Here is an 8,604-nt window from a genome sequence, read left to right on the forward strand (position 1 = left end):
GTCTAACACAGGTATTCTCGTGGAGTTGTTTTGCTAATCACTTTGTTGAGATAATAAAGTCTGAAGGCAACTCAAAGCTCATTACCACCAACTCCGCTGTCAAGGCATTTTAAAACAACACATGGGTATTACAATGTAGTAGGACTATTCACAGCTGCATTTTAATTTAAACTGACCTGCTACCGAATATTTATGCACTACGTTCACTCGTTTACATTTACAAACCTTTTCTGGCAAAAATAAATAAATAAAAAAATAAAATAAAAAAATTGACTTCAGTGTTGATCACATTTTTGTCATAACAGGAAACTATAACAATTACTGCAATTAAGTTAACTTGCAGCTGAAATGGTGACAGGTTTCTCTCTTTTTTTCAGTTTTCAGAAAATCTAAAGTTCACCTCAAATAGACTTTTTATTTGTACACTTATGCACAAATATACGAAATATAATTTTATATAAAGTTTGTATATGGCCATATCTCATATTTCTGTATGGGAACCTACTTTTTGTTTCTTTTACTTTATTCCATGGGAGTCCCATTGGCCATTTACATCATTATAATCAAATGTCATTAATACTGTATTCTGTCAAATAAAATGAATTAGCCTATTATGTGCCCCAAGGAGAACCAAATGCTATATTCAAACTAAAGTATGGTAAAGACGCATTACTTTGATCTAATTGATCAAGTAGATCCTAGTTGCTTTCACACATACAGCCTTTTCCAATAAATGAACTGTATTTTTCAGTTTAGAGGTCTTGTGTGAACACGACCCGTTCGAAAATACCAGTAAATTTTGCACTGGTTACTTCCTTGAATGAGAAGTTGTAACATTATCTGAAAAGTTCAGAGTTATGAACAGAGTCATAAGATTATTAGTTTGAGCATCGCCTTGAGGTCAGGACGTGCTGACGTAAAATGATTTGGAGTCCAAAAAATGTCTCAAAATTGTACAGATTAAGAAATTATTCAATTTAAATGGACTAACTACATCTCCGAGTTAAATGACACTTTGGTGTTGATGTGTGAATGATTGCAAAATGATAAAAAGTCAGAAAGTGCTGCATGTGTGAATAGCAGATGTGGTACATTTACCAGTAAAGGCAATCCAAAAATGTTACTGCAATTTACCAGGTTGCATGTGTGAAAGGCTCAGGGTTCATGGTTATTTGTATTTTTTTTTTTTTTTTTTTTTTTACTTCAGTGCAAGTAAACAAAGATAAACCCTAAATGTTGTGTGTGGCTCACCCAGACATAAATATCTGTTCACGTTAATGATAGTTTGCTAGAAATGAGTGATATCATGATGTGTGCCATGCTTCATGTATTTAGACAATAGAGAGCCTAATATTTTGACATCTAGATCCTTTTACTTAGAGAATCGCCATAGGCTTTTAGAGGCCTTCATTTATAATATGGTTTACAGAAACACACACTTATGCATTTGTTCTTATAGCATGAATGTTTCGACGAACCTATCATAAGAATATGGCTAAACAAATGTCAGCTGAGACTGTATTTCAGCTATGCTAAGTTAAACAACCTGACATTGCCTAAATGAGTTTGAATATGAAGGATTTGGAGCTAAAAAAGCAAAACAGTTAGGAAAAGGGAGTGCATGCTTATCTGAAAGAACAACGTGAAGCCCTCAACAGCCCCTTTGCTAATGCATTTTTCAGCCAGCACCTTTCCAGAAAATTTCTTGGCTGGCGGGCTGGCCCGGGGAGTTTACAGAATCTCTTAAACTGAAGAAATTAATGCCTTTTCTGTTTGTATAGCCTCTGGTATAGAGCAAAAAGGATTTGATCAAGCTAATATCACACTGAGAAGTGCCTACATGAATGCTAATTGAATGACTGTGTGTGGAAAAGTAACTCAACAGTAGGCCTCTTAACATAACATTTAAACTAACTAAGCAAAACCGTGGTAGTTGTATAGGCTGGCCATTGGACCTTATGCAGAGTGGTTTCCTTGGCCACAATGGAGATCATTATCAGTAAAATGCGCATGCAGGTATACGAAAGGTCTAATCTTATGCCAACCATAGCACCTAAACACAGCAACTTTTCCTGATTTAAAGGAGAATAGATAGCTAAATGCAGGAATGTGATGATGCATAATAGGAGGTCTTTGTCTCCTCTCTAAAAGTTCCACACCCCTGTGTGAAAAATTCCTAATTAAGTTACTCAACCAATCGCATCAAAACTAATTAAACTATCATCATCGGACAGAGTAAAAAAAAGAGTAGTGTTCCAAAAAGTAGCTATATGTTATGTTTAAATGGTTTGCCAAGCAAATATGAGAATATGCATGCCATCTTATTTAATCACGTCTTGTTCGAATTTGATATAATTAAAAACTAAGAGCTGATTTAAAATAATGTTGTCCTGACACCTCCTGGGGAATTCACAAGCCTATAGACATTTTACACCAACCTGTGAGTGCCTGCCTGCATGTGTTGCAAAGCCTATGACTAACATTTACGGATAACTTGAACTTTTAGGTTGTGATGTGGAAACAGAGAAGAGAGACATAGGGAAATTGCCATTCCCTTTCTTATCCTCCTGATAATTTGAGCTCTTTTTACATAACACGTGTCAAGTTATAACACATGCTCACACTCCATAATCACTCAGAGGGAGAGAACATACTGCTTTGCTAAAGAGAAACTCTTACTGCCTGAATTTACATGCTTTCAGATTCTTGGCCTAAATGGCAAGGTTTACTGCTCGCCTCTAAAGACTCAGCTGGACGCATAAACTGGTTCCTTAATTTGTGTCTTTGTTAAGGCTTGTCAAGACACTAAAAAGGAGTTGAAGCAGAGTGTCATCCTTGTGCCTTTTGGGGGTTGGCTGCTCTGTAAATCTTTAATTTTACAGTCGTAACTAGATCCGAATTACAAATTAATTATAGCCAACTCTGTCTCTGTGACCTTGATTGCCAAGGTGGGTCATGGCAACCATTCTGTTTATAAACAAAAAAGTACTAAATATGGGACTAAAAGAGGAAAAAGGAAATGTATGGTGAAAAGGAAATCATGACAGTTATACTTCCATGCTCATAAAACTCTAGTTAGAATGTTAAGACAAATGTTTGAATTTTGTGAAGAAGGCTCACCCACCTCAAGCCAATTTAGGTGATGTAGGTTAAGTTGATCTTAGCAAGAGACAATATTTCAAATATAAGTATTTAATTGGGCGTAGCAATTGAATTTTTTTATTTTCCTTTTGGAACACCATCACATCTCAGGGGCTTTTAGGATAGAGAGACAATATATCCAAAAGCCAAAAAGTAAAAGACAGACCTTCAACATGGCTCAGATATTCATAATGTTCTCTCCAGCCACAGCTAGGGATGACAGATTTATTTGGACCAAGGAGAAAGAGGAAAAAGTGAAGAGCAAAACAAACAAGCTGCTACTTTTCTTTTTTTTAAAGCTTGAAACCAAGGAAAGCAGAGGAAATCCCCTTTTGGGGATTGTCCTGTATGTCACACTTATGTACTGGTGGTAACATTGCAACTGATAACCACTCTAGTTTACCAGTCTCTTTTGTGCAGCAATGATCTCATCGCTTACCTCGCAGATGTGGTTACCAGCTTGCATTTGGATAAATCAGCTCAGATATTGTCCAGTTTGCATTAAACCATTTATGACAGTTTACAAATATGAGTTAAATGGAGCAGATCAATTCTGCATAACAAAATGAATGCATTTTATCTTCTAAGCCACTTGTGAGCCTCACCATCAGTTTTTTAGGTTTTGGATATTGCATGAGAGAACATCTTACACTCTATCAAAGGAGGTAGTCATATCGAAAAGGATTTGTGTTCCAGTGAAGAACACAGCAAGCAGTCTTTAGTAAATCCATGTCAGAACATCTTAATAAATGCACAGAACGAGTTTGCTGTTAGTGTCTGGGAGGGGATGCTGGAACTCAGAGACATTTTGATATCCATCTGTTTATAATTACAGGAACTTCATGCCACCAGAGCACACACATTTTCCTCCACTATATTTTACCACTGAAACATGTTTTCATCTGTAAATCATATTCAGCTGGTTTATTGTTTTATTTCCTTCTAGAGCATAAGTGCTTCAATATTCCTGAGAGATTTTTATTTTATTTAATTTTTTTATGGGGCTAAATGTAAAAAAATAAAAAAATAAAAAGTATTTATTTTTCCACTATGAAAATGTGTGGTTTAAAAAAGTATAAACCCCCACAATTAGTTTGTATATCTTTTCCACAAATCTGTTTTGATATATTACATATACTTACAGTGCTGTCAGCTTTAAAGATATGTAAATAACCATTATGATCTATAAATTAAACATTATAATTATAAGGCTTACAAATAAATGCCACAATATCTTTTCACCTATTGCTTTGGGAACTCTTGCACAAAGTATGAATAAAGTAGAAGGAATTAGGTCAGCTGAGGCATGACATTCACCAGACATAGAAACATGTGTTGCGGTGGCTCTGTGACTTCATGCATGGGCAGAGACATTTGTCTGGCTCTGTTGCTTTAGGGCTCTCATCTTTCTTTTGCACGCTACTCAACATGATGCTAAGCAGGGCTCTCGGTACACGCTGTTTAACATCAGTGCATATAAACCCTCACATAAACAAAGTTTCACAGCTATGCTATCTTAAACAAGTGTCAGACAAATTGACTGTCATCTCAGTGCATTTATTTGTGAATCACTGATCACAGCAGACTATTAGCACTTGTACATTTACATATACATTTCCACAAATCTTCCACTTGAACCATTGGTAACTGAAAGAGTTCAGTGGATTTATTCTTTAAACAGGTCAGATGTGTGATGATAAATTTGTTCTTGTAGATTATCTCATGCGTTCACAAGCAAATGGCACAAAAATTTATATAAATAAACAGATCAAACTTTCTATGTGACATAATGGGTTGCTTACATGAAATGCTTTTAGGAAGTTGACATGTCCTGCAGTATATACATGCTAAACATGTTTAAAAGCATTTTGCATAATACAATTATTTATAATTAATATGTATTCAGCTTTTAAGACATCATAATAAAGGAATGTTCCGGGTTCAATACAAGTTAAGCTCAATCGACAATCGATTTTTTACTTGTCCCTCCTTTTCTTTAAAAAAAAAAGAAAGAAAAGATTTTTGCTTTTTTCAAGAAAAGAAGTGACTAGTCAATATAAACTTTTGTGGTAATCAATATTATGCCACAAATGCTGTTGATTGAGCTTAAATTGTATTGAACCCAGATTATTCATTTAATTGAGAAACTTGGAATATTTGTATTTTCTTTTTTTATTAGTTTGTGAAACTGCAGGGTCGTTTAAAATGAAAGTGAAGGAAAAAGGGGGATTAAAATGGTGCAAAAAGAAATAGTGACCAGTTACAGGACCTAATTTACAGTATAAATTTTTCCTCATACATTCATGTAAAGTTAAACCTAAAATATTGATTAAAAATGGGTCATTGGACAGGTAATGCATCATATACTCAAGCTTTTAAGTCATCAGCACTAAGAGCAACACCTCGCAGCTGATCATTTGTAAACAATATGGGAATCTGTCCAACTTTTTGCATTACTTTTTTCACACAACAGCCTTAATGTGGTCTCATCACGAACCCATTGCACTTTAATGAGGAAGGCATGGTGTGTTGCATTTAGTTATTCCAACCACAGAATAATCAGTCCTTCCAGAATCTCCACATTTTAGCCACAAATCTATCCCGTTTACTGCATTCTGGCATATGTGCAATAGTTTTACGACACATTACATCTATAGGAGTGCAAAATAAAAGCAAATAATGTGCAAAAAAGTATTTAAAGAAAGAACCCAAGTTAAAAGATGAATAATGACAGAACCTCACCCTCTAGTAATTGCAAAACTGTTGATTTCTGACAACTCTCTATAGTATGTGTAGATGACTGTTAGACTTGCATGTATGGTAAATCAGAGTGGACACATGATTGATGGTAGATCCATATGCTGGCAAGAGTGAAGTAAAGGCCAGGAAAGGGAGGTCACCTGCCTTATGGCAAACTTCCTGAAGGAAAAAAAAAAAACAGGGTTCAGTTCCTTGCTTAAGGAGACACACTGGATGTGAAAGGAAAAGGGAGGGTTTCCCAGCCCGCAAGCTTCATGGGAGAGCTGCCTCTGCCAGCGCACAGCAGGTCATCCTGCCATCTCAACTGATTGTCAAAATAAAGGGAGTTTCAGCAGCCCATGGACAAGGTAAGTGAGGTTCTAATCTGACTTCTCTGTTCCAATGAATGGCACATAATCATGGCCTCTAAATCTATACATGTCAACATAAACTCAGCATACACATTAATACTTTGATGGGGAGTTTAAAATGTTTGGATATATAAATGTTTGGCAGCGATATCATGTATTTCTTTCGTCCCTGAAAGCTTATTCCTGGGAGAACATTGCAAGGCACTGGAAAAGCAATTAAATCAAACATGGGTGAGCGACTACAGAACAAATGCCTCGTCAGCACTTCTCAACATAGCCAGAGAAAGCTTGTTGGCTTTTTAGGGGAAGGGGCATGGACAAAATTGGTAGACGGAAACCCAAACAAAGAGAAGGGCATTTTGTGGGCGAGGACTGTGAGGTATGGAGAGATAGACAAGAGGTCAGTTACACACTGCCTCTGTGTGAGGAGCCTCATCAAATTTGGGGTCAGACATAGAGTTTGACCTTTGACCTCACAGTTCACATCTCCCCATAGTTTCCTTTTGCAGAAACCCTCCTGCCATCCATGGCCAAAGACAATGTAACAATTTGTCTTTTCAATTGTCTGTCACTCACTCAAGCCCAGAGCCTTTCAGGGGGTGTATATGGTTTCTTTCTCCATTCCTATTTATTTATTTATTAATTTATCTTGAATGACAAAAGTGGGGGTTGTCTGGACCCTGGAAAAATGGTCTCTTTGTCTAAGCTGGCTTCACATCTCCCCCTCCACTACTCACCAGCTCTCCATATTCAATCCTTCACACTTCATACCTAGGGGTCTTTAAGAGGGCTACACAGCTCTACCCCTGGGCCATTTCCAGGTGGATTTCCATTTTCCCAAATTCATCAATAAGGCTTTTATTTTCCTTAAATCCTAACCTGTGACAGAATAGTGAGGAGACATTTTCTGGATTTCAAAACATTTTTTGTACAAGGGCTTAAATGATTAGTCGATGTTATCGACAACGTTGACAATAAAAAATTGTAGACAACATTTTTCGTTGCCGAATAGTCGTTTGATCTCATTTAACGTAACATGAGATCACATTAAACTCTAATGATGATGCGCAAGAGCAGCACTGCAGTTCGCGCCTGACTGAGGAGAGGAAGAATTACACAGCTCACAGTCCAAATGCACTCTAAACTTTCCAAACAGCTTCAGGTGATGTAGATCACAAAGTATGAGGGAATTATAATGCAGAAATACAAAATAAGTAAATACAGAAGCACTCTCGTTGTGGAATAAGTGGAGCTGAAGCTCTTTAAAGGAAACACCCCGGCATTACATCTTAAATACAGTTATATTTAATGCGTTATAGCTTTAATAAAGTTCAAATAATACAGAGGCAGGTCATGTAAATAACTACAAACTCCGAAAATGGCATTTCTCTGTGCAGTCAACATCTCTTCTATGAGTTGCACCATCTAAGGGGGAGAGATTGAAACTGCACGTGGCTGATGCATACTCTGTCACGGGGACACTCATCCCACGAGCGCACACGCTTCCTGCAGGTAGATTATAACGTGATGGCTTGCGACTTACTGAATCATAATATATGTCACTGTGCATTTCTTATCGTGAAAAAAACTGGCAATACGCAGCTTTATTAATAAGAGACAGTTTGTTTTTTTGTAAGTTAATGATGGATTGAAGTGAACAGAAAGGTGAGAGAAGGTAGTCTTGGCCCCATTATACACTGCAACAAAATACATTTTTCAATTTGTTTTTGTTTTGGCTTGTTTTCCAATATAAATATCTAAAACTCCTTTAAAAAAAACTTACATTGTCTTTAGCAGCTATACTGCAGACGAAAAAATTGTTATCTGAGAATGATGAATATAATATTAAAAATACAAATATTTTTAAATATCTAAAAATCCTTTAAAAAAAAGATACATTCATCTGAGAAGCAGCATATAAGATATTTAGACTTGTCTTTAGAGAATAGATATTGAATATAAGTATATTTTGTCTTTACTGCACTTGCAGAAGTATAACCAAGTGAAAAAATACACTAATATACAAAATACACTTATATTTAAGATACATTCTCTTAAAGCAAGTCTGAATATCTAAATATGAATATGCTGCTTATCAAGTAAATGCATGTTTTAAGGATTTTTAGACCATTTTAAATGGAAAACAAGACAAAAATACTTGATAACAATAGGATTTTTTTGCAGTGAATTTCTTTACTGAATTAAACTTAAATAAAAGCATTTTTCCCCTTTAATTCAGTGAATGTCATTTAGAGGTATTTTTAAAAGATGATTTTGTCCTCTTTATTGATAGCAAGCACATTTAATACAACCTTTTAAATCGGGGCACAAGCTGATTAATAGGTTAAGAGCT

The sequence above is a fragment of the Myxocyprinus asiaticus genome, chromosome 4, assembly GCF_019703515.2.
Source record: "Myxocyprinus asiaticus isolate MX2 ecotype Aquarium Trade chromosome 4, UBuf_Myxa_2, whole genome shotgun sequence".
Classification (NCBI taxonomy): Eukaryota; Metazoa; Chordata; class Actinopteri; order Cypriniformes; family Catostomidae; genus Myxocyprinus; species Myxocyprinus asiaticus.